This window comes from Ranitomeya variabilis, chromosome 2 (genome assembly GCF_051348905.1).
Source record: "Ranitomeya variabilis isolate aRanVar5 chromosome 2, aRanVar5.hap1, whole genome shotgun sequence".
NCBI classification, from domain to species: Eukaryota; Metazoa; Chordata; class Amphibia; order Anura; family Dendrobatidae; genus Ranitomeya; species Ranitomeya variabilis.
Window position 1 is genome coordinate 778,511,357 of NC_135233.1, and position 27,218 is coordinate 778,538,574.

The 27,218-nt window shown below is 44.0% G+C and overlaps 1 long non-coding RNA gene across 1 annotated transcript; it reads right to left on the reverse strand.

Annotated features, from left to right (window-relative positions):
* Positions 1 to 5,732: 5,732 nt before the first annotated feature.
* LOC143809910 (uncharacterized) lies at positions 5,733 to 7,313 on the reverse strand. Its single transcript, XR_013222526.1, has 2 exons — positions 7,109 to 7,313; positions 5,733 to 6,445 (listed from the first exon to the last, which is right to left on the reverse strand). It is a non-coding gene; the product is annotated as an uncharacterized LOC143809910 (long non-coding RNA).
* Positions 7,314 to 27,218: the final 19,905 nt, after the last annotated feature.

Consider the following 27,218-nt stretch of genomic DNA (forward strand, 5'->3'; position numbering starts at 1 on the left):
AGGACGACTGATCCGGGTCCAAAAAAGAATGAATGGGGCCATGTATCGTGAGATTTTGAGTGCAAACCTCCTTCCATCAGCAAGGGCATTGAAGATGAAACGTGGCTGGGTCTTTCAACATGACAATGATCCAAAGCACACCGCCAGGGCAACGAAGGAGTGGCTTCGTAAGAAGCATTTCAAGGTCCTGGAGTGGCCTAGCCAGTCTCCAGATCTCAACCCTATAGAATACCTTTGGAGGGAGTTGAAAGTCCGTGTTGCCAAGCGAAAAGCCAAAAACATCACTGCTCTAGAGGAGATCTGCATGGAGGAATGGGCCAACATACCAACAACAGTGTGTGGCAACCTTGTGAAGACTTACAGAAAACGTTTGACCTCTGTCATTACCAACAAAGGATATATTACAAAGTATTGAGATGAAATTTTGTTTCTGACCAAATACTTATTTTCCACCATAATATGCAAATAAAATGATAAAAAAACAGACAATGTGATTTTCTGGAATTTTTTTTCTCAGTTTGTCTCCCATAGTTGAGGTCTACCTATGATGTAAATTACAGACGCCTCTCATCTTTTTAAGTGGTGGAACTTGCACTATTGCTGACTGACTAAATACTTTTTTGCCCCACTGTATGTTGTATATGTAGTCTTCTGCCCTTGCAGAAGGTTTTACATAGGCAAGACTATACGCCATTTGTGTGTGCGTTTTAGGGAACACTTCAGGTCCATTCAGTCAGGGAAGGGCGTGCCGAGACTCATTAGTCACATCAGGGATATACATGAAGGGAATCCGGAGGTTCTTACATTCGCAGGAATAGAGAGAGTTGCCTTACCAACACAGGGGGGAGATTTACATAAGCTGCTTTTGAGGCAGGAGGCCAGGTGGATCATGCGGACGCAGGCTACAGGTCCGGCTGGTCTGAATGACAGAAATGATATGTCCATTTTTTTATGACCCCCTAGAATGGCTATGCTATGTGGATGTTTCACCTCTCAACCTACGGATAAGTACCTCTTCCCCTTTCCGTTTATGGCTGTTTTGGGATATTTCTCTTTTTTTTTTTTCCTTTTCCATTCCCTTCCTTAGGAAGTGTATGATAGACGTATTGAGAGCCAAAGGGTTAATATCGCTGATACCCATATAGTCACTCTTTTAGGTGAATTTTGATGTATAAATTGTGTGGGAATGAGAGGTACTTTGGTACTCAACCCGGTGTATGATGCCAGTATTGTTTTTAAAGTTTTTTTAAATAGATGTACGTGTTGTACTTCGGCGTTGGTTGTTTGGGATTTTGGGCGTGGGGTGGAAGGAGTTTGTTTGTACTCACCTACTTATGTCAGCATCACTTCCCAACACCATTGACCCGTGGAAGCGCTGCTGTAGGTGCGAAACGGCCGTCGTCTAACCCTGCACACCCTTTTTCCATCTGCACACCCCCGAGCCATGAAGATGATGATGTTTTTTATACCCAAATAAAGGATTTATACCACTCTAGAACTGGTGAGTGCTGCCGTATTTTCTCTATGGTTCTGGTAAAAATTAAATATGGTACATCCTAAGGGGCATTGTCCAAAAATAATATAAATTATATATAATCACCCGCGGAATCCCCTTTCATAGTGCAACCCAGGTGCCCCACAGGTCTTTGAACCTTCTTTTCTGATATGGATATTATGTGAACAGTAGAAGGGGGATGTTCAAGAGCAGGGAGGTCACTGAGGAGCTGTAAACCATACTATGAGCTTAGGTATAATTTAAAAGGTTATTCCCCTAAAAAAATGAAATTATTCCCATGTGGAGACATGGGAGGTTGGCAAGCGCCTCGGTCCGCTAGCCGAAACCGCATGGACCAGGGATCATCACGCTGAATGCCTGCTCTCCTTTTAACGTGGGCATAACGCGGGTTAGTTAAAATACAATGCTGTGTCTCCACACCCCCAGTTATTGGATAGAGGATAATTTGCTTATTGCTGGGTCCGAACACCAGACCTCCTAGTGAGCCCTTGTCCTGAATTAAGTGGAAATCTTTGTGAAGGAAATATATAATCGTAAGGTAAACTATAATATCAACAACATTTCTAGTTAAAGTAGTTATCCACTACTTGGACAACTTCTTCTCATACCCCTCGCTTAGTCCCAAGGAAATAATAAAGCTTATACTCTCATCCCGTGCTTACGCCGTTTCTGCAATGTTGGCACTCCGTCTCCTGGTGCTCCTCTTGCGGTTGTTGTGAAATGTAATGCAGGTGCCCAATGAGTGCTGGCGTGACTGTCCCCACTACCTGTCAAATTGAGCATGAAGAGGAAGTAAGAGATCAGCTGCTGTCCGGACTTCCTCTTTATGTTTGATTTGTCCAAAGGCAGGGACAATGATGCCAGCACTGATTGGGCACCGTCATCACGTTTCATAACAACGACACATGATTTCCCTCAAGGAAACAGAAGATAACTGTAGACGGAAATGTTTAGATATTTCTGTTATTTGTCCCTTTTTGTTTTATAACTGTTTTGCATCATTTTTTCACTTTATTTTTACCCCTTTTATATCTTTTATTGTAAGCACTATATATTTTTATATTAATATTTAAAATCTTTAATAAGTTTGATCCTTGTATGCTTTAAAGAATCCATAGACTTTCAGAGACTGTGTGACTGTGACTGTGTGACTTTGATTGTCAGACAGTAATATATTTTGGGGACTTATCACCCTGTGTGTTTGATGATTGGTGGCAGCATGCTAAGCAATCGGGGTGAGTGGACTGTGTAGGGTGTGGTAGATAAATAAATAAAATTGCAGTTTTATTGTCGACATGTTTCAGAGTCCACTGTCCTTCCTCAGGACTACTATACAAAAATAGTGATTTATGCTCACTTTATAGCCTAAAACAGAGGTTGAGCATTTGATTGAATGAAAGGAGATAAATTAACCCTTGCAGGTGCATCCGTTGTCATGTGTTGAGAAGTGTGTACGTGACAATGGTCATGCTCGGACTTCACTCCATTCATTGTTTATAAGACTGCTGAAAATAGCAGAGCACTGTACTTGGCTGTCCCATAGACAATAAATCTGTGACGCCTCAGTGTCCTGGTCGTCACAGTAACATTGCTTTAATCACGGGGAGAGTGATGTTACATTTGGAAGCGATGAAAGATCTTCTTTATCAGGTAATCACAATGCATACAACATGTTCACACTCCAGGCCTGAAGGGGAGCTCTAAGCCTGGTTTAGGGTGAACTCCCCTATAAATACATTCTGTTCTGGAGGGAAAGGATTCAGAAAGTGGTAGAGAGTGCCAGGAAACAGACTCGAGCAGTCTGAGGCAGAAAAAACGTATAAGGAGCCGTGTAGCCAGAGTCATTACAGCTCCTAAAGAAAGAGACATACAGAAGGAAAGAACATCGTTCAGTGAGCGTGAAGGAGAGCAAAGCACAGGAAAGTGATATCAGAGGAGACCAGGTGTGAATGAACTATTCCCCCTCTGAAGCGCAGATAACTGGTAGCTGGAACACCGAGGTTGTAAGGGACTCTAAGATTTACAGCAGAGACTGGCAGGACAGCTGAACTGCAAGTTACCTGTCTGCCCTAATACCCAGCAGGCACAGTGACACATAGAGCCCTGGTCATGATAGAGACCCTATAAAAAGGCCCGAGTCACCTGTCATACGGGTTTGTGTCCTATCCTATAAGGGGGACAGAGAGAAGAACTGTGAGGACCTTATCTGAAGCCATAGGCAGTAAGGGACTACAACACCACCGTGCTAGAGGAAGACTTTTAACTCCACCTGGTAAAGGGGACTCTGGATTCGCTTCCAAGCCGGTCGGACCCTGCCTGCCCTGGACTGTGGCTGCCTGAAGCCTTCAGTATACCAGGTAAAGAGACTGCAAACCTGTGTCCTCGTTCTTTACTGCACCATTCACCATCTTCCATCTACACACCGGGAGCCCTGGGGATATACCTAATTTGTGGGAAGTTATACCATCTAGCTGCCATAGCATCACCCCAGAGGACCCCTTAAAGCAGCGTCGATCCCCACTGACCGAATACCACAGGTGGCATCACGAACATAAACTTTATTCGATTTCCCCTTTTACATGGGCGCCCAGGGCCACGGACTGGGTCTCCACCGTGACATCCCCCTGTGTACATCGGACCCGGTATCGGGTACCCCACGACCCTGGCGGGCGACTCAAATCTCCTCTCAATTGAGAACAGGATTGCAGAGCCCCAATATTGGGGTTCCAAATCTCCAGTCTTGATATCACTGGTGGTCTCAGCAGTCAGACCACCGGCAATCAGCAATTTATACCTTATTAGGAGGGGCATAGGGCCATGCCACTAGAAGTGTTATTCGGGGGGACGTGTCACTAGGAGTGTTATCAGGAGGGACATGTCACTAGGAGTGTTATTAGGAGGGACGTTTCACTAAGTGTGTTATTAGGAGGGATGTGCCATTAATAGTGGTATTAGGAAGGATTTGCGTCTTAATTAATTTTATTAATTTTGTTCAATTTAGTCTAACTAACTGTAGATGGAAGTTCAATATAAATATGATAAATTAACTCTGCAATAATTTTCTATGAGGGTATGTGCACACGTTGCGGATTTCTTGCAGAAAATTCCTGAAGAAAACCGGAAATTTTCTGCAAGAAATCCGCATTTTTTTTTTTGCGTTTTTTTTCCGTTTTTTTCGCGTTTTTTTAGCATTCTGCAAGCGTAATTAGCTTGCAGAATGCTAAAGTTTTCCCTGCGATCTGTAGCATCGCTTGGAAAACTGACTGACAGGTTGGTCACACTTGTCAAACATAGCGTTTGACAAGTGTGACCAACTTTTTACTATAGATGCTGCCTATGCAGCATCTATAGTAAAAGATAGAATGTTTAAAAATAATAAAAAAAATAAAAAAATGCTTATACTCACCCAGACATCTCACCGGCGTCCGTTCCGTATAGCTGGTCTGTGCGCACAGGACCTCCCGTGACGTCACGGTCACGTGAGCGGTCACATGACCGCTCACGACCAATCACAGGACAGTGACGTCATTCGGCGAGGTCCTTCAGCGCACACCAGGTACAGAAACCGAACGGCAGCGTGCGAGGAGGCGGCAAGACATCGAGGGTGAGTATAGGACTGTTTATTATTTTATTTCTTATTTTTTGACCACTTATATGGTGCCCAGTGCGTGGAGGAGAGTCTCCTCTCCTCCACCCTGGGTACCAACCGCATATAATCTGCTTACTTCCCGCATGGTGTGCACAGCCCCGTGCGGGAAGTAAGCAGATCAATGGACCCCTAGGTGTGCGGAATCCCTGCAATTCCGCATTTTTAATGAACATGTTGCTTTTTTTTCCGCTATGCGATTTTTTCGCGGAAAAAATCGCAACATTTGCACCAAAAATGCGGAATACCCTGTAAATAATAGGAGGCTTATGTAAGCGTTTTTTTTCGCGTTTTTATCACGTTTTTATAGCGAAAAAACGCGAAAAAAACGCTAACAATCCTGAACGTGTGCACATGGCCTGAGGATAATAATTCCCACCTTTGCAGATATCTTGCGTATTGCTCTATTTTATACATTATAAATAGAGACATTAGAATAGCAGACATATAATTACTGCCTTCTTATTTCTGCTTGCCTTCATGTTGTGGCAGCCATGGATCCTAAAAATGAGAACTCTCATATACAACTACCAGAGTGCTGTATAAAATAAAGACATAAGGAGACCGATCACTGATTTTAAACATATTTTATTAAATACAATCTTTACCTCTACCTAAAGCCAATGATCCAGAAGAAGGCAAAAACCCTGGACACATTCAGCCAATGTGTGTTACAGGGAAAAAATTCCTTCTTGACCCCGAGAAAAGGCGATCAGTTCGAGAACCCTGCACCAAGGCCATACTACAACTAACTAACTGATATATATACAACAATGATATTCAATATGGTGACTCGTTTCTGGATAGCAGATCTTCTTTGTCCTGGTAAGTCGCCTCACCTGTCCTATTCAGATCGGACTCTGGAGCTCATAGCTTGACTATGTTCATCTCCCCTGTAAAAAAACAGAACACTACCTTCCCACACAGAACGCTATCTCCCTACAAACACTACCTCCCTACAAACAGTACCCCTTAATATACAGACATAGGAATGTTGCATCATATCATGACCCTTATACAGTTGGCAAATAAAGTTGCACTCTATAGTGCCAAAGTATGTAAATATGTATGTTCTACTCCTGATACAGTTGGGTAAAACAGCAGACACCTAAACAATATGATGTCATGATGCACTGATTCCAGGATTAGATCCATATAATCAGCATATAATGACATCATAAGACACAAATATCATGTGCAGACATAATAAATGATTAAGAAAAAACAATCGTGTGGCTCTCTTTAGATTCTTCAATCTTCCTTCCAGGATCCAGATTATCTCCCTGTAAGAAAGAAATAATAATATGAAGGGAAGAATTAGCATAAAACCTGTATAAAGCGTCATAAATATATTGTACTTTGTGCCAGATAAACAAGTCCTCTTTTCTCTGCAGTTTTAAGCTTAGACGTAGACACTTAAAAATGGTGTATTAAATTTGATTAAAAAAAAATGTTGTAAATGCAGTTATATATAAGTTAAATAAATAGTACAATAAAATGGTAAAATAAATATATAAATAAATACAGAGTAAATAAAGAAAAGTATTTTCCCCCAATGTATGTACACCAACCTCTGTCCCATGTGGGGGAATAATGGTACATTTTTGCCCCAATAATCTTAATTTAAAGTGACAGGACCACCAACAATCTGTGCCAGCCACAGATACAACTTGAAGTGTCACTGACCATAGTAGCGACAGTGGTGTCTCCATCCGAGGTGCGATCTTTGTGCTGAACTCTCTGATGTCCCCATGTTTGCTGCATAGAACTCTGTGTCCAACATTCCGCTGTGTGACCTCACATAGAACCTTAATCACCCAAGTCTAGAGATTCTACCAGCAAGGACTGAAGAAATCCAGAACCTTACAGCCACAATCTGTAGACTTGGAGGGTCCATGTTGGCGCTAAGTTCACTAACTTAAATCCCTGAAAGGTTTCTTATTTACCTGTATCCTCAATCCAGAGGATTGAAATGAGAGTCTGTGTCCTTGATCCTGGATCCTCTGCTCTCCTCGTCTTCATCTCTTGAAAAGACAATCTGTGTCCTCGATCCTGAATCCTCCGCTCTCTTTGTCTTCATCTCCTGAAATGAGAGTCTGTGTCCTCGATCCTGGATCCTCCGCTCTCGTCGTCTTCATCTCCTGAAATGACCCTTTGCCCCCAGAACACAGGTTTTTATAGACCCACAGTCATTGTGACATCATGTTGTGAGGTAACAATGGCCTCCTGTATTTGATGATGTCACCTGTATTTGATGATGCCACATATGACCATGAGTGATATCGCCACAGGTGTTAATTAATATTGATAACAAGTAGTAATAATATGGCAGATCATATTGGTTACCATCAAGGCTGGAGGAGTCGGGCGATTAAGGAAAAGTTCTCAAAAAGTAAAAAGCATTTAAAACAAGAACAGTGAGTGTTTCTTTGCTAGTGATACATCTAGCAATGCACAAATGACATGTAAGAGTATTAATCATTGTCTATGAAAGAAACCTTTTCCAGGGTTTCACATTTTCACATATTTTGTAGGTGCAGGAACTATGGACATTCCAGGTTTTGTGGTACTTCAACTCACAGCATTGTCAGCGTAGAGCACAGGCTAAATATAAAAAATAATTGTTTTTTATTTATTTTTTCATGACATTCACCGCGCGTTATAAGTGATAAGTGTGGTGCATAATATTTGTTTAACATTTTTTATTCATATATTTTGAACTCAGAATAAATAAACATCAGCACTGCAGGAATTGTTTTTGTCTATTATTTATTTTTTCATGCTATCCATTATGTGGTAGAAGGGATATGACAGCTTTATTTTGGAGGTCAGTATGATTGTGGTGATACCAGATTTATTTAGGTTTTTATATTTTGCTAATTTGAGAAACTTAACCCCTTCACACCGCAGCCCTTTTTCGGTTTTGCGGTTCTGTTTTTCGCTCCCCTTCTTTCCAGAGCCATAACCTTATTATTTTTCTGTCAATATGCATTTTAATGCAGTGTTGCTGCGACCAAAAAAACATAATTCTAGCGTTTTGACTTTTCTTTTCGCTATGCTGTTATCCTATCAAATTCATTCTTTTTATGTCTTGATAGATTGGGCGATTCTGTACATGTTTTATTTTGAATGGGGCGAATGAGGGGTGATTTAAAATTTTATATATTTTTAATTTTTTTTTATATTTTTAAAAACATTTTTTTACTTCTTACTTAGGCCAGTCTCACACGTCCAGATAATTCCGGTACCGGAAAAATCGGTACCGGAGTTATCCGTGTCCGTGTGTCCGTGTGCTCACGTGGCACATCAGTTTGACACACGTGCGGCAGCCTCCTATGGGACGTGGAGCCGCATATTCATCACTGTAATGAGTGGTACCACGTGACCGCTCACACAGGACAAGCTGCCGGCGCTGAGAGGAAGCATCGCGGCAGCTGGGTGAGTATTTTAATGCCAGCGGGCGGGCGCACAGGGGGTGGGAGGCGGGAGGTGACCAGTAACTTTATTTTAAACACAAACACAATAAAAAAAACTTGATTTTTCATTCCTTTTCTCCAGCAAACGCTGCTGGGGAAAAGGAATGAATGCCGGCTTCAGCACCACACGCAGAGGGGACAGCGCTTAACTCTAGCACTGTCTCCTGCACGGTCCGTGTGGTCCTCAGTCGGCACACGGACAGCACACGGATGGCACACGGATGGCATCCGTGTGCGGTACGTGTTGACACGCACCCATTGACTTTAATGGGTCCGTGTGATCCGTGCGCTCCCACGAACACTGACATGTCTCCGTGTTTTTCAAACGGACACACGGTCCGTGAAAACACACTGACATTTGCAGAGACACATTTATTTTAATGTGTTTATGTGAGTCAGTGTTTCTGGTACGTGAGAAAACTGTCACCACACGTACCAGAGCCACTGACGTGTGAAACAGGCCTTACTTCAATAGTCTCCATGGGAGACTAGAAGCTGTGATAATCCAATCACTTCTGCTACACACAGGCAATGATCAGATCACCTGTATGTAGCAGAACTGCTCACTTACTATGAACGCTGACCGCTGGGCGGCGCTCATAGCAATCCGTCAATGACAACCACAGGAGTCTCCTGCAGACCACAGTTGTCATGTCAACCCATTGGCGGCCCGCGGTCATGTGACATGGGCGCCGATGGGCTGGATTACTGACTCGCTTCTGGCGTGATGATCACACTAAATGCCGCTGTCAGAGATTGACTACGACAGCATCATTTAACATGTTAGCAATGGGTGGATCACGATTCCACCCGTGGCTGTTACAGGCACATGTCAGCTGTTGAAAACAGCTGATATGTGTCAGGAAAAATGTGGGCACAGCGCCGCAGCCCTCATCAAAGGGAGAGACATGACATGCGCCGTATATGTATGGCGCATGTCGTGAAGGGGTTAAAAGTAAACATTTTTTTACAAAAAATAATTTGTTTTTCAGCTTTGTATTCTAAAGTCTATAACTTTTTATGTTTCCTCCAACAGAGCTGTACGAGGCTTTCTTTTTATGGGACACAATGTTTCCAGTGATACCATACTCTTTCCACATACATATATTTGATTCTTTTTTGCTCTTTTTTTTCTGTGTTGATATCGTGAAAAAGCTACATTTTTGTCAGTTTTTTTATGGTATTCACAACACAAAATAAATAATGTAACAGATTCAGATCTCTTTTAATTACAAACGAGGCGATACCAATTTTGTGTATGATTTTTTTTTTCTGACTATAGATAAACATTTTTTCCACATTTGATGATGTCTGTAAAGCCCTGGGAAAATCAATGGCGCTATATAAGCAAGTAAAATAAATACACATTTTTCCATGATGTTTTCCCGTTGTTTTTTTTTAAATTTGTTATAAATTTTATTGATTTTTTTTCTTACAGTAGTCCCACTGCAATACTACTTCAGTACTGCTGTAGTGCAGATCGCTGTTACACTGACACTTTGCCTGTTAGACACTGCTTATTGCATAGCCTAACAGGCCACCATAGCTAGCACCCCACAATCAAGTGCCCACGGGGTTAATGAGGGAGCTTACTCCCAGTGTTAACCATGTAGATGCTACTGCTGCTATTGACATATGGCTGATACATTTTCACCTTTCAAGAAAATTTTTCCTCAATTGTGTTAAAATGAAAAAAGTTGCAATTGTGGTCATTAAAGGGGAGCCAAGAATGAAAAATAATATCTTGATTAAACTTACTAATGTACCTTTATTATGATGTCAGGCCTGGTGTGTCGATTTCACAGCAGATCCCAATTCACTTCCGGGTTTATAAGGACACAGAAAGAAAACTTCCCTGCTGTTGGCATGTGACCATGTAATCAATACCACGCAATCAATATCGCAGAAGAGACTATGTAACCACTGAGTCGGACTCCAGTCTCAGTGAGGGGGTGGTTACCAGTATGGACTCTATGGAGAGATTACCATCTGAGGCTTCAGCTGCCGCCGCACTCCCTTTAGAAGGAGAATCCGAAGGGGAAAGCGGAGGTCACGCTCCAGACTGGAGACGCAAGAGAAAGAATGTCTCTTGGAGACATGGGCGGTAGAGGAATCATGTCCCGAGGATTATGTGATTAATTTGACAGACCACACTTTAGATTCGGCTCATTTAGCTCTTTTGTCTAAAGGTTTGAATTATTGCATACCTGATAAATTTGACTTTTCTGAATTTCAGATAGACTTGTTTAAAGCTGTCAGGAAGATTCATCTTCACAAATCTTTCCTTTCCAGTCCTACGAATACTAGTACCTTGGAGGGGGAACGACCGTTCAGTATAGGGCCTTTGGGCTTTTTGGCAGGCACTACTGAGGAGGTGTTAGCTGATATCTGGGAGGATGCTACCCTCCTGTTGAGTCTGGATAACCCAGCTGTTCCTAGTAGTGGTCTGGTTCCTAGCATCTCAGTCCCTTTCATAGGTGGAGTTCCTTCCACTTATATGCCCCCGGTCTCTCCTGTCAATATGGTTGACCTTTTTGAGACTCTGGTCTTAAAGGATATAGAGGCCTTGGTATATAAACAGGCTCCCCATAAATTTGACTAATCCAGAAAGGAGAAAATGAAAGGATATAGCCATTTGGACAGATGTAATTGTGCGTCCGGCAGACAAGGGGGTAAGACAGTGCTTATACCTCGGGATAGTTATTTGTTGGGAGCAGACCGACAATTATCTGATACGACCATCTATCATAGGTTATTGAAGGACCCCACATGTAGATTTAAGATCGAATTACGTTCCTTCTTAAGGAGGTCGGTGGAACTTAAGGTCATCACGCAGAAACGAGCAGAAAAGCTCTTGCCCGAATTCCCAACAAAACCACACTGGTATTATCTCCCAAAGGTGCGCAAATCTGTCACCCCCCCGGGTAGACCGATCGTGACTGGGATAGGGTCACTCACTGAGCCCATATCCCAGTACATAGATTGGCTTTTGCGTCCACTACTACAGCACGTTCCATCGTATATTAAAGATACTAATTCGTTCCTGGGTCATGTTCAAAATTTTACGTGGCAGCCGGGGTTTTCCTTGGCATCCATCGATGTGGTCAATTTGTACACCAAAATTCCTCAATTAATGGGGGTAGACGCCATTAGGCGTATTATGGGGACCACTGATAGAAGCTATGCTTTTACCAACTTTGTCTGTGAGGGTCTCAAGTTTATACTCACTCACAATGCCTTTACCTTTATGGATATGCAGCGCCCCAGAGTCCTGGTCGTTGCAGTATTGTCGCTTCTCCACCAGGGGGAGTGATGGTACGTCTGATGGCACTAAAGGAGTTCACCTGACCAGGTATCACAGTCACACACTACACTTCACACTCCGGCCACCAGGGGGAGCAAAAGGCCCTATCTATTAGGCCACTCCTCACACTCGGGTAAAACTGGGGGTTGGATAGGAAGTTAGTGAGAAAGCTGTCTGGGTGAGACCCAGGAAAGACCTGTCAGGCAGAGAGGGGGAGAAGGAGGAACATCTGAGCTGCAGACAGAGGGCCCTGTCAGGGGTGGGATCCTGGCAGAGACTTAGCAAGAGATAGAACGTTACGGAGCTGCGCCTGCACCTCATTGCGGCAGCATCCAAAGAAAGGACAAGAAGCGAAGTATATTGTGGAGAAGTGAGAAACGAGATCACAGCACAAGTAGATAATACCGGGAGGAGTCTTGCCCTAAGACCGGCAATATCCTTCTGAGGCGCGTAGCCAGTGGCCGGAACACCGAGGGAGTAATAGGCTCTACGCATTACTTCAAACTACGGCAGGACAGTTAATTCCAAGATGGCTGCCCAACCTTTAACCTAATGAAGACAACGGAGGCAAATTGTGGGAGAGGGGTGTCTCTATGGTCCCTATTAAATTGCTCCAGGCCTACCCCGTCATACGGGTCGTCCTATCCATATCATCTGGGGGACAGAGAGAGAATATCAGAAACATACACAACAGTTGTGAGCACTATCCCGTGGTGCTCAGCAGGGAAGTACTACAACACACAGGCGCTAGTAGGAAGGCTACTGATTTCCACCTGCAAAGGGAAATCTGGATGTGCCTTCGGACCGGCCGGATTCAGCCAGCCCTGTTAGCAGTGCTCTGGATGGTGGACGCTGAAGTCTACAGTAAAAGGTAAAGAGACTGCAACCCTGTGTCCTCGTTATTTACTGCGACCTACATCATCACCATCTACCCTACTGTGAAGCCCTGGGGACATACTTCACCTGTGGGAAGGTACACCATCTAGCTGCTATAACATCACCCCAGTGGACCCCTCAGCAGCGTCGGCCACCCTGACCGAAGACCACAGGTGGTGTCACGAACACTTGACAAACTACACCGCCTTTTAATTGGGCACCCCTTAGCAGGGCCACGGACGGGGTCGGGCCACCGTGACTTCCCCAGAACCGAGACAGAGGGACCCGGTACCGAGTACCCCACTGCCCTGCGCCTGGGGGCGATCCAGATACTTGGTACATACAGACCACCGGGACTGCCATGGGGACCCCCGCTGCATGTTCGTTCGCTAATCTCTATCTAGCGGTATTTGAAGAGGATTATATCTACTCTGCCAGGAACATGTTTCTTAAACATATTAAACTTTTTTTGAGGTACGTGGATGACGTATTCCTGGTATGGGATGGGACAAAAGAGGAGTTTACACTTTTTGTGGAATATCTAAATGATTCTAATACCATGGGCATGTCTTTCACGTCTGTCTTTGGGGGCCTTAGTTTAGAGTTCCTGGATGTATTAGTATCTGTCCAGGAGGGGGAAGTTTGCACAGCTATTTATCGCAAGCCGACTGCCACCAATTCGGTTTTGCATTTTAATAGTTTCCACCCTGCTCACATCAAAATCTCCCTACCGTATAGCCAATTGTTAAGAACACGGAGGGTAAATAATACACAGAGAGGCTTTGAGAAACAGTCGGGGGAATTATGCCAGAGACTTAGAGATAGGGGTTACCCGGATACACTACTACAGACAGCGGTCGATCGAGTCAACAAACACCCCCAATGTAATGTAGGTCAAGTAGGTGCCACTACGGTACAGCGGTTCGCAATTTGTTTCCGGTACAGTCCCATGGATCAGGAGATAAGGGCCTCTATTAGGAGGCATTGGCATGTACTGGAAAGGAATAAAGATTTGGCAGGCAGGTTGGCCGGAGGGCCTTTGATCTCCAATAGATGTAGTACACGGGTAAGGGACATTCTAGTCCGTAACCGTATTTCCAAACCATAAGTGACTTGGCTAGAGCAAACAGTACCAAAAGGCAATTATCGTTGTGGGCACTGTCATTTTTGTAAGTATCATGTCCTCGGGCGGGTGTTGAATATAGGTCCCATCAAACATACTGTCCAACAGTTTATTTCCTGCAAAACTGAATATGTTGTATATGTAGTCTTCTGCCCTTGCAGAAGGTTTTACATAGACAAGACTATACGCCATTTGTGTGTGCGTTTTAGGGAACACTTTCAGGTCCATTCAGACAGGGAAGGGCGTGCCGAGACTCATTAGTCACATCAGGGATATACATGAAGGGAATCCGGAGGTTCTTACATTCGCAGGAATAGAGAGAGTTGCCTTACCAACACAGGGGGGAGATTTACATAAGCTGCTTTTGAGGCATGAGGCCAGGTGGATCATGCGGATGCAGGCTACAGGTCCGACAGGTCTGAATGACAGAAATGATATGTCCATATTTTTATGACCCCCTAGTATGGCTATGCTATGTGGATGTTTCACCTCTCAACCTACGGATAAGTACCTCTTCCCCTTTCCCTTTATGGCTGTTTTTGGATATTTCTCTTTTTTTTTTCCTTTCCCTTCCTTAGGAAGTGTATGATAGACGTATTGAGAGCCAAAGGGTTAATATCGCTGATACCCATATAGTCACTCTTTTAGGTGAATTTTGATGTATAAATTGTCTGGGAATGAGTGGTACTTTGGTACTTAACCCGGTGTATGATGCCGGTATTGTTTTTAAAGTTTTTTTAAATAGATGTACGTGTTGTACTTCGGCGTTGGTTGTTTGGGATTTGGGGCGTGGGGTGGGAGAAGTTTGTTTTTACTCACCTACTTATGTCAGCGTCACTTCCCAACACCATTGACCCGTGGAAGCGCTGCGGTTGGCGCGAAACGGCCGTCGTCTAACCCTGCACACCCTTGTTCCATCTGCACACCCCCGAGCCGTGAAGATGATGATGTTTTTTATACCCAAATAAAGGATTTATACCACTCTAGAACTGGTGAGTGCTGCCGTATTTTCTCTATGGTTCTGGTAAAAATTAAATATGGTACATCCTAAGGGGCATTGTCCAAAAATAATATAAATTATATATAATCACCTGCGGAATCCCCTTTCATAGTGCAACCCAGGTGCCCCACAGGTCTCTGAACCTTCTTTTCTGATATGGATATTATGTGAACACTAGAAGGGGGATGTTCAAGAGCAGGGAGGTCACTGAGGAGCTGTAAACCATACTATGAGCTTAGATATAATTTAAAAGGTTATTCCCCTAAAAAATGAAATTATTCCCATGTGGAGACATGGGAGGTTGGCAAGCGCCCCGGTCCGCTAGCCGAAACCGCATGGACCAGGGATCATCACACTGAATGCCTGCTCTCCTTTTAACGTGGGCATAACGCGGTTAAATAAAATACAATGCTGTGTCTCCACACCCCCAGTAATTGGATAGGGGATAATTTGCTTATTGCTGGGTCCGAACACCAGACCTCCTAGTGAGTCCTTGTCCTGAATTAAGTGGAAATCTTTGTGAAGGAAATATATAATCGTAAGGGAAGCTATAATATCAACAAAATAACTAGTTAAAGTAGTTATCCACTACTTGGACAACTTCTTCTCATACCCCTCACTTAGTCCCCAGGAAATAATAAAGCTTATACTCTCATCCCGTGCTTACGCCATTTCTGCAATGTTGGCACTCCGTCTCCTGGTGCTCCTCTTGCGGTTGTTGTGAAATGTAATGCAGGTGCCCAATGAGTGCTGGCGTGACTGTCCCCACTACCTGTCAAATTGAGCATAAAGAGGAAGTAAGAGATCAGCTGCTGTTCGGACTTCCTCTTCATGTTTGATTTGTCCAAAGGCAGGGACAATGATGCCAGCACTGATTGGGCACCGTCATCACGTGTCGCAACAACAACACATGATTTCCCTCAAGGAAACAGAAGATAACTGTAGACGGAAACGTTTAGATATTTCTGTTATTTGTCCCTTTTTGTTTTATAACTGTTTTGCATCATTTTTTCACTTTATTTTTACCCCTTTTATATCTTTTATTGTAAGCACTATATATTTTTATATTAAAGTTTAAAATCTTTAATAAGTTTGATCCTTGTATGCTTTAAAGAATCCATAGACTTTCAGAGACTGTGTGACTGTGACTGTGTGACTTTGATTGTCAGACAGTAATATAGTTTGGGGACTTATCACCCTGTGTGTTTGATGAGTGGTGACAGCATGCTAAGTAATCGGGGTGAGTGGACTGTGTAGGGTGTGATTTATAAAAGTACCATAACCAAATTGGAAGTGTTTCTGCACTCTCTGGAGTTATGACACGAGTTATGGTACATAAATAAATAAAATTGCAGTTTTATTGTCGACATGTTTCAGAGTCCACTGTCCTTCCTCAGGACACCTATACAAAAATAGTGATTTATGCTCACTTTATAGCCTAAAACAGAGGTTGAGCATTTGATTGAATGAAAGGAGATAAATTAACCCTTGCAGGTGCACCCGTTGTCATGTGTTGAGAAGTGTGTACGTGACAATGGTCATGCTCGGTCTTCTGTCATGATCTCAATGGCAAGAGATCATAGCATCAGCATATATAGGAACTAGCTCTTGGAAGATGGAAACTGAGCTGACCATGAACTAAACCTAACGCACAACTAGCAGTGGCCGGGTAGCATGCCTACGTTGATTCTAGATGCCCAGCACCAGCCGGAGGACTAAATAAAGCTAGCAGAGGAAAATATTAGTCCTAGCTCACCTCTAGAGAAATACCCCGAAAGGAGACAGAGGCCCCCCACATGTATTGGCGGTGAATCAAGATGAAATAACAAACGTAGTATGAAAATAGGTTTAGCAAATTTGAGGTCCACTTACTACATAGCAGAAGACAGAAAGGACACTTTCATGGTCAGCTGAAAACCCTATCAAAACACCATCCAGAAATTACTTTAAAACTCTGGCATTAACTCATAACACCAGAGTGGCAATTCCTGTTCACAAGAGCTTTCCAGACACAGTAACGAAACTACAGCTGTGAACTGGAACAAAAATGCAAAAACAAACATGGACAAGAGTCCAACTTATCTAGTAGTTGTCTAGGAGCAGGAACAAGCACAGAGAGGCTTCTGATAACATTGCTGACCGGCAAGCAACTAACAGAGCAGACAGGCTATATAGCGACTCCCACATCTTGATGGGAACAGGTGAACAGAGAAGATGAAGACACCAGTTCAATTCCACCAGTAGCCACCGGGGGAGCCCAGAATCCAAATTCACAACAGTACCCCCCCCCTCAAGGAGGGGGCACCGAACCCTCACCAGAACCACCAGGGCGATCAGGATGGGCCCTATGAAAGGTACGAACCAGATCAGAGGCATGAACATCAGATGCATTCACCCAAGAATTATCCTCCTGGCCGTATCCCTTCCACTTGACCAGATACTGGAGTCTCCGTCTGGAAACACGAGAGTCTAAGATTTTCTCCACAACGTACTCCAACTCACCCTCAACCAACACCGGAGCAGGAGGCTCAACGGAAGGCACAACCGGTACCTCATACCTGCGCAATAATGACCGATGAAAAACGTTATGAATAGAAAAGGATGCAGGGAGGTCCAAATGGAAGGAAACAGGGTTAAGAATCTCCAATATCCTATATGGGCCGATGAACCGAGGCTTAAACTTAGGAGAAGAGACCCTCATAGGGACAAAACGAGAAGACAACCACACCAAATCCCCAACACAAAGCCGAGGACCAACACGACGGTGGCGGTTGGCAAAAAGCTGAGTCTTCTCCTGGGACAACCTCAAATTGTCCACCACCTGCCCCCAGATCTGATGCAATCTCTCCACCACAGCATCCACTCCAGGACAATCCGAAGATTCCACCTGACCAGAGGAAAATCGAGGATGAAACCCCGAATTACAGAAAAACGGGGACACCAAAGTGGCAGAGCTGGCCCGATTATTGAGAGCAAACTCCGCCAATGGCAAAAAAGCAACCCAATCATCCTGGTCAGCAGACACAAAACACCTCAGATATGTCTCCAGGGTCTGATTAATCCGCTCGGTCTGGCCATTCGTCTGAGGATGGAAAGCGGACGAAAAAGATAAATCTATGCCCATCCTAGCACAGAATGCCCGCCAAAATCTAGACACGAATTGGGTCCCTCTGTCAGAAACGATATTCTCAGGAATACCATGCAAACGAACAACATTTTGAAAAAACAGAGGAACCAACTCGGAAGAAGAAGGCAACTTGGGCAGAGGAACCAAATGGACCATCTTAGAGAAACGGTCACACACCACCCAGATGACAGACATCTTCTGAGAAACAGGCAGATCTGAAATAAAATCCATCGAGATGTGCGTCCAAGGCCTCTTAGGAATAGGCAAGGGCAACAACAATCCACTAGCCCGAGAACAACAAGGCTTGGCCCGAGCACAAACGTCACAAGACTGCACAAAGCCTCGCACATCTCGTGACAGGGAAGGCCACCAGAAGGACCTTGCCACCAAATCCCTGGTACCAAAAATGCCAGGATGACCTGCCAACGCAGAAGAATGAACCTCAGAGATGACTCTACTGGTCCAATCATCAGGAACAAACAGTTTATCAGGTGGGCAACGATCAGGTCTATCCGCCTGAAACTCCTGCAAGGCCCGCCGCAGGTCTGGAGAAACGGCTGACAATACCACTCCATCCTTAAGGATACCTGTGGGCTCAGAGTTACCAGGCGAGTCAGGCTCAAAACTCCTAGAAAGGGCATCCGCCTTAACATTCTTAGAACCCGGTAGGTATGACACCACAAAATTAAACCGAGAGAAAAATAATGACCAGCGCGCCTGTCTAGGATTCAGGCGCCTGGCGGTCTCAAGATAAATCAAATTTTTGTGGTCAGTCAATACCACCACCTGATGTCTGGCCCCCTCAAGCCAATGGCGCCACTCCTCAAAAGCCCACTTCATGGCCAAAAGCTCCCGATTCCCAACATCATAATTCCGCTCAGCGGGCGAAAATTTACGGGAAAAGAAGGCACAAGGCCTAATCACGGAGCAGTCAGAACTTTTCTGCGACAACACTGCCCCAGCTCCGATCTCAGAAGCGTCGACCTCAACCTGAAAAGGTAGAGCAACATCAGGCTGACGCAACACAGGGGCAGAGGAAAAACGGCGCTTAAGCTCCCGAAAGGCCTCCACAGCATCAGGGGACCAATCAGCAACATCAGCACCCTTCTTAGTCAAATCGGTCAATGGCTTAGCAATATCCGAAAAACCAGCAATAAATCGACGATAAAAGTTAGCAAAGCCCAAAAATTTCTGAAGACTCTTAAGAGAAGAGGGCTGCGTCCAATCACAAATAGCTTGAACCTTGACAGGATCCATTTCAATGGAAGAGGGGGAAAAAATATATCCCAAAAAGGAAATCCTCTGTACCCCAAAAACACACTTAGAACCCTTCACACACAAAGAATTAGACCGCAAAACCTGAAAAACCCTCCTGACTTGCTGGACATGAGAGTCCCAGTCATCAGAAAAAATCAGAATATCATCCAGATACACAATCATAAATTTATCCAAATAATCGCGAAAAATATCATGCATAAAGGACTGGAAAACTGACGGAGCATTTGAAAGACCAAAAGGCATCACTAAATACTCAAAGTGGCCCTCGGGCGTATTAAATGCGGTTTTCCACTCATCCCCCTGCCTGATTCGCACCAAATTATACGCCCCACGAAGGTCAATCTTAGAGAACCACTTGGCCCCCTTTATGCGAGCAAACAAATCAGTCAGCAACGGCAATGGGTATTGATATTTAACAGTGATTTTATTCAAAAGCCGATAATCAATACATGGTCTCAAAGAGCCGTCTTTTTTTGACACAAAGAAAAAACCGGCTCCTAAGGGAGATGACGATGGACGAATATGTCCCTTTTCCAAGGACTCCTTTATATATTCACGCATAGCAGCATGTTCAGGCACAGACAGATTAAATAAACGACCCTTTGGGTATTTACTACCCGGGATTAAATCTATGGCACAATCGCACTCTCGGTGCGGAGGTAACGAACCAAGCTTGGATTCTTCAAAGACGTCACGATAGTCAGACAGGAACTCAGGAATTTCAGAGGGAATAGATGATGAAATGGAAACCACAGGTACATCCCCATGAGCCCCCTTACATCCCCAGCTCAACACAGACATAGCTTTCCAGTCGAGGACTGGGTTGTGAGATTGCAGCCAAGGCAATCCTAGCACCAAATCATCATGTAGATTATACAGCACCAGAAAGCGAATAATCTCCTGGTGATCCGGATTAATACGCATAGTTACTTGTGTCCAGTATTGTGGTTTATTATTAGCCAATGGGGTGGAGTCAATCCCCTTCAGAGGAATAGGAGTCTCCAAAGGCTCTAAATCATACCCACAGCGTTTGGCAAAGGACCAATCCATAAGACTCAAAGCGGCGCCAGAGTCGACATAGGCGTCCGTGGTAATAGATGACAAAGAGCAAATCAGGGTCACAGATAGAATAAACTTAGACGGTAAGGTGCAAATGGAAACAGATTTACCAAGCTTTTTAGTGCGCTTAGAGCATGCTGATATAACATGAGTAGAATCACCACAATAGAAACACAACCCATTTTTCCGTCTAAAATTCTGCCGCTCGCTTCGGGACAGAATTCTATCACACTGCATACTCTCTGGCGATTTCTCAGTGGACACCGCCAGATGGTGCACTGGTTTGCGCTCCCGCAAACGCCTATCGATCTGAATAGCCATTGTCATGGACTCATTCAGACCCGCAGGCACAGGGAACCCCACCATAACATCCTTAATGGCATCAGAGAGACCCTCTCTGAAAGTCGCCGCCAGGGCGCACTCATTCCACTGAGTAAGCACAGACCATTTACGGAATCTTTGGCAGTAAATTTCCGCTTCATCTTGCCCCTGAGATAGGGACATCAAAGTTTTTTCTGCCTGAAGCTCCAAATGAGGTTCGTCATAAAGCAACCCCAAGGCCAGAAAAAACGCATCCACATTGAGCAACGCAGGATCCCCTGGTGTCAATGAAAAAGCCCAGTCTTGAGGGTCGCCCCGGAGCAAGGAAATCACAATCCTGACCTGCTGTGCAGGATCTCCGGCAGAGCGAGATTTCAGGGACAAAAATAATTTGCAATTATTTCGAAAATTCTGAAACCCAGATCTATTCCCCGAGAAAAATTCCGGCAAAGGAATTCTCGGCTCAGATACAGGTGCATGACAAACAAAATCTTGCAAATTTTGTACCTTCGTGGCGAGATTATTCAAACCTGCAGTTACACTCTGAAGATCCATTGCAAACAGGTGAACACAGAGCCATTCAAAGAGAGAGAAAAAAAAAAAAAAAAAAAAAAATTTCAGCAGACTACTTATTTCTCTCCTTTCTCAGCCAAGGATTTTAACCCTTTAGTGGGCCGGTCAAACTGTCATGATCTCAATGGCAAGAGATCATAGCATCAGCATATATAGGAACTAGCTCTTGGAAGATGGAAACTGAGCTGACCATGAACTAAACCTAACGCACAACTAGCAGTGGCCGGGTAGCATGCCTACGTTGATTCTAGATGCCCAGCACCAGCCGGAGGACTAAATAAAGCTAGCAGAGGAAAATATTAGTCCTAGCTCACCTCTAGAGAAATACCCCGAAAGGAGACAGAGGCCCCCCACATGTATTGGCGGTGAATTAAGATGAAATAACAAACGTAGTATGAAAATAGGTTTAGCAAATTTGAGGTCCACTTACTACATAGCAGAAGACAGAAAGGACACTTTCATGGTCAGCTGAAAACCCTATCAAAACACCATCCAGAAATTACTTTAAAACTCTGGCATTAACTCATAACACCAGAGTGGCAATTCCTGTTCACAAGAGCTTTCCAGACACAGTAACGAAACTACAGCTGTGAACTGGAACAAAAATGCAAAAACAAACATGGACAAGAGTCCAACTTATCTAGTAGTTGTCTAGGAGCAGGAACAAGCACAGAGAGGCTTCTGATAACATTGCTGACCGGCAAGCAACTAACAGAGCAGACAGGCTATATAGCGACTCCCACATCTTGATGGGAACAGGTGAACAGAGAAGATGAAGACACCAGTTCAATTCCACCAGTAGCCACCGGGGGAGCCCAGAATCCAAATTCACAACAGTCTTCACTCCATTCATTGTTTATAAGACTGCTGAAAATAGCAGAGCACTGTACTTGGCTGTCCCATAGACAATGAATCTGTGACGCCCCAGTGTCCTGGTCATCACAGTAACATTGCTTTAATCACGGGGAGAGTGATGTTACGTTTGGAAGCGATGAAAGATCTTCTTTATCAGGTAATCACAATGCATACAACATGTTCACGATGTAGGCCTGAAGGGGAGCTCTAAGCCTGGTTTAGGGTGAACTCCCCTATAAATACATTCTGTTCTGGAGGGAAAGGGTTCAGAAAGTGGTAGAGAGTGCCAGGAAACAGACTCGAGCAGTCTGAGGCAGAAAAAGCATATAAGGAGCCATGTAGCCAGTCACTACAGCTCCTAAAGAAAGAGACATACAGAAGGAAAGAACATCGTTCAGTGAGCGTGAAGGAGAGCAAAGCACAGGAGAGTGATATCAGGGGAGACCAGGTGTGAATGAACTATTCCCCCTCTGAAGCGCAGATAACCAGTAGCTGGAACACCGAGGTTGTAAGGGACTCTAAGACTTACAGCAGAGACTGGCAGGACAGTGGAACTGCAAGTTACCTGTCTGCCCTAATACCCAGCAGGCACAGTGACACATAGAGCCCTGGTCATGATAGAGACCCTATAAAAAGACCCGAGTCACCTGTCTTACGGGTTTGTGTCCTATCCTATAAGGGGGACAGAGAGAAGAACTGTGAGGACCTTACCTGAAGCCATAGGCAGTAAGGGACTACAACACCACCGTGCTAGAGGAAGGCTTTTAACTCCACCTGGTAAAGGGGACTCTGGATTCGCTTCCAAGCCGGCCGGACCCTGCCTGCCCAGGACTGTGGCTGCCTGAAGCCTTCAGTTTACCAGGTAAAGAGACTGCAAACCTGTGTCCTCGTTCTTTACTGCACCATTCACCATCTTCCATCTACACACCGGGAACTGTCAGGGTTCTCAATGGCAAGAGAACATAGAAAAGCATACAAAAAGGACTAGCTCTTGGAAGATGGGAACTCGAGCTGACTGTGAGCTAAACCTACCGCACAAATAACAATGGCCGGGTAGCGTGCCTACGTTTTATCCCTAGACGCCCAGCGCCAGCCGGAGAACTGACTGACCCTAGCAGAGGAAAATACAGACCTGGCTTACCTCTAGAGAAATTTTCCCCAAAAGGCAGACAGTAGCCCCCACATATATTGTCGGTGATTTCAGAGGAAATTGACATACGAAGTATGAAGATAGGTTTAGCAAATTGAGGTCCGCTTACTAGATAGTAGGAAGACAGAAAAGGGAACTTCACAGTCAGCTGAAAACCCTTTCAAAACACCATCCTGAAATTACTTTAAGACTCTAATATCAACTCATGACACCAGAGTGGCAATTTCAGCTCACAAGAGCTTCCAGCCTCAGAAATAATCAATCACAGAGAACTGGAACAAAAATGCAAAACAAACTTAGGACTACAAGTCCAACTTAGCTGATAGTAGTCTAGGAGCAGGAACATGCAACAGAAAGGCTTCTGGTAACATTGTTGGCCGGCATAGAAATGACTGAGGAGCCAGGTTAAATAGAAAACTCCCACATCCTGATGGAAACAGGTGAAAAGAGGAGATGAAGCACACAAGTGCAGTACCACCAGAAACCACCGGGGGAGCCCAGAAACCAAATTCACAACAGGGAACCCTGGGGATATACCTCATTTGTGGGAAGTTTTACCATCTAGCTGCCATAGCATCACCCCAGAGGACCCCTTAAAGCAGCGTCGATCCCCACTGACTGAATACCACAGGTGGCATCACGAACATAAACTTTATTCAATTTCCCCTTTTACATGGGCGCCCAGGGCCACGGACTGGGTTGCCACCGTGACATCCCCCTGTGTACATCGGACCCGGTATCGGGTATCCCATGGCCCTGGAGGGCGACTCAAATCTCCTCTCAATTGAGAACAGGATTGCAGAGCCCCAATATTGGGGTTCCAAATCTCCAGTCTTGATATCACTGGTGGTCTCAGCAGTCAGACCACCGGCAATCAGCAATTTATACCCTATTAGGAGGGGCATAGGGGCATGCCACTAGAAGTGTTATTAGGGGGGACGTGTCACTAGGAGTGTTATTAGGAGGGACATTTCACTAGGAGTGTTATTAGGAGGGAAAAGGTACCGTCACACTCAGCAACTTTGCAAAGAGAACGACAACAATCCGTGACGTTGCAGCGTCCTGGATAGCGATCTCGTTGTGTTTGACACGCAGCAGCGATCTGGATCCTGCTGTGCCATCGCTGGTTGGAACTAGAAGTCCAGAACTTTATTTCGTCGCCAGGTCGGCGTTTATCGTCATGTTTGACATCAAAAGCAACGACGCCAGCAACGAGCATAGGGGGCGTCGCAGCGTCTCCTTCTAGCCAGTCGGTACACTCCGGCTGTTTGACATGGAGCTAACAACCAGCGAGAACGAGAAGTGAGTCGCCGTTATGTCACTGGATCGCTCCTGCATCGTTCTGGAGTTGCTGTGTTTGACGTCTCTACAGCGACCTAAACAGCGACGCTCCAGCGATCTAGTTTAGGTCGGCTCGTTGTCTATATCGCCGCAGCGTCACTGAGTGTGACGGTACCTTAAGAGTGTTATTAGGAGGGATGTGCCATTAATAGTGGTATTAGGAAGGATTTGCGTCTTAATTAATTTTATTAAATTTAGTCCAACTAACTGTAGATGGAAGTTCAATATAAATATGATAAATTAACTCTGCAATAATTTTCTATGAGGATAATAATTCCCACCTTTGCAGATATCTTGCGTATTGCTCTATTTTATACATTATAGATAGAGACATTAGAATAGCAGACATATAATTACTGCCTTCTTATTTCTGCTTGCCTTCATATTGTGGCAGCCATGGATCCTAAAAATGAGAACTCTCATATATAACTACCGGAGTGCTGTATAAAATAAAGACATAAGGAGACCGATCATTGATTTTAAACATATTTTATTAAATACAATCTTTACCTCTACCTAAAGCCAATGATCCAGAAGAAGGCAAAAACCCTGGACACGTTCAGCCAATGTGTGTTACAGGGAAAAAATTCCTTCTTGACCCTGAGAAAAGGCGATCAGTTCGAGAACCCTGGACCAAGGACATACTACAACTATCTAACTGATATATATACAACAATGATATTCAATATGGTGACTCGTTTCTGGATAGCAGATCTTCTTTGTCCTGGTAAGTCGCCTCACCTGTCCTATTCAGATCGGACTCTGGAGCTCATAGCTTGACTATGTTCATCTCCCCTGTAAAAAAACAGAACACTACCCCCCCACACAGAACACTACCCCCCCACACACACAGAACCCTCCCCCACACAGAACACTACCTCCCTACAAACACTACCTCCCCACAAACAGTACCCCTTAATATACAGACATAGGATTGTTGCATCATATCATGACCCTTATACAGTTGGCAAATAAAGTTGCACTCTGTAGTGCTAAATCATGTAAATATGTATGCTCTACTCCTTATACAGTTGGGTAAGACAGCAGACACCTAAACAATATGATGTCATGATGCACTGATTCCAGGATTAGATCCATATAATCAGCATATAATGACATCATAAGACAACAAATATCGTGCAGACATAATAAATGATTAAGAAAAAACAATCGTGTGGCTCTCTTTAGATTCTTCAATCTTCCTTCCAGGATCCAGATTATCTCCCTGTAAGAAAGAAATAATAATATGAGGGGAAGAATTGGCATAAAACCTGTATAAAAGCGTCATAAATCTATTTTCCTTTATGCCAGATAAACAAGTCCTCTTTTCTCTGCAGTTTTAAGCTTAGACGTAGACACTTAACAATGGTGTATTAATTTTGATTAAAAAAAAAAGTTGTAAATGCAGTTATATATAAGTTAAATAAATAGTACAATAAAATGGTAAAATAAATAAATAAATAAATACAGAGTAAATAAAGAAAAGTATTTTCCCCCAATGTATGTACACCAACCTCTGTCCCATGTGGGGGAATAATGGTACATTTTTGCCCCAATAATCTTAAATTAAAGTGACAGAACCACCACCAACAATCTGTGCCAGCCACAGATACAACTTCAAGTGTCACTGACCATAGTAGCGACAGTGGTGTCTCCATCCGAGGTGCGATCTTTGTGGTGACCTCTCTGATGTCCCCATGTTTGCTGCATAGAACTCTGTGTCCAACATTTCGCTGTGTGACCTCACAAAGAACCTTCATCACCCAAGTCTAGAGATTCTACCAGCAAGGACTGAAGAAATCTAGAACCTTACAGCCACAATCTGTAGACTTGGAGGGTCCATGTTGGCGCTAAGTTCACTAACTTAAATCCCTGAAAGGTTTCTTATTTACCTGTATCCTCAATCCAGAGGATTGAAATGAGAGTCTGTGTCCTTGATCCTGGATCCTCTGCTCTCCTCGTCTTCATCTCTTGAAAAGACAATCTGTGTCCTCGATCCTGAATCCTCCGCTCTCTTTGTCTTCATCTCCTGAAATGAGAGTCTGTGTCCTCGATCCTGGATCCTCCGCTCTCGTCGTCTTCATCTCCTGAAATGACCCTTTGCCCCTAGAACACCGGTTTTTATAGACCCACAGTCATTGTGACATCATGCAGTGAGGTAACAATGGCCTCCTGTATTTAATGATGCCACATATGACCATGAGTGATATCGCCACAGGTGTTAATTAATATTGATAACAAGTAGTAATAATATGGCAGATCACATTGGTTACCATCAAGGCTGGAGGAGCCGGGCGATTAAGGAAAAGTTCTCAAAAGGAAAATGCATTTAAAACAAGAACAGTGAGTGTTTCTTTGCTAGTGATACATCTAGCAATGCACAAATGACATGTAAGAGTATTAATCATTGTCTATGAAAGAAACCATTTCCATGGTTTCATATTTTCATACATTTTGTAGGTGCAGGAACTATGGACATTCCAGGTTTTGTGGTACTTCAACTCACAGCATTGTCAACGTAGAGCACAGGCTAAATATAAAAAAGTCTTAATAAGAAAAAATGATGAGGGCAC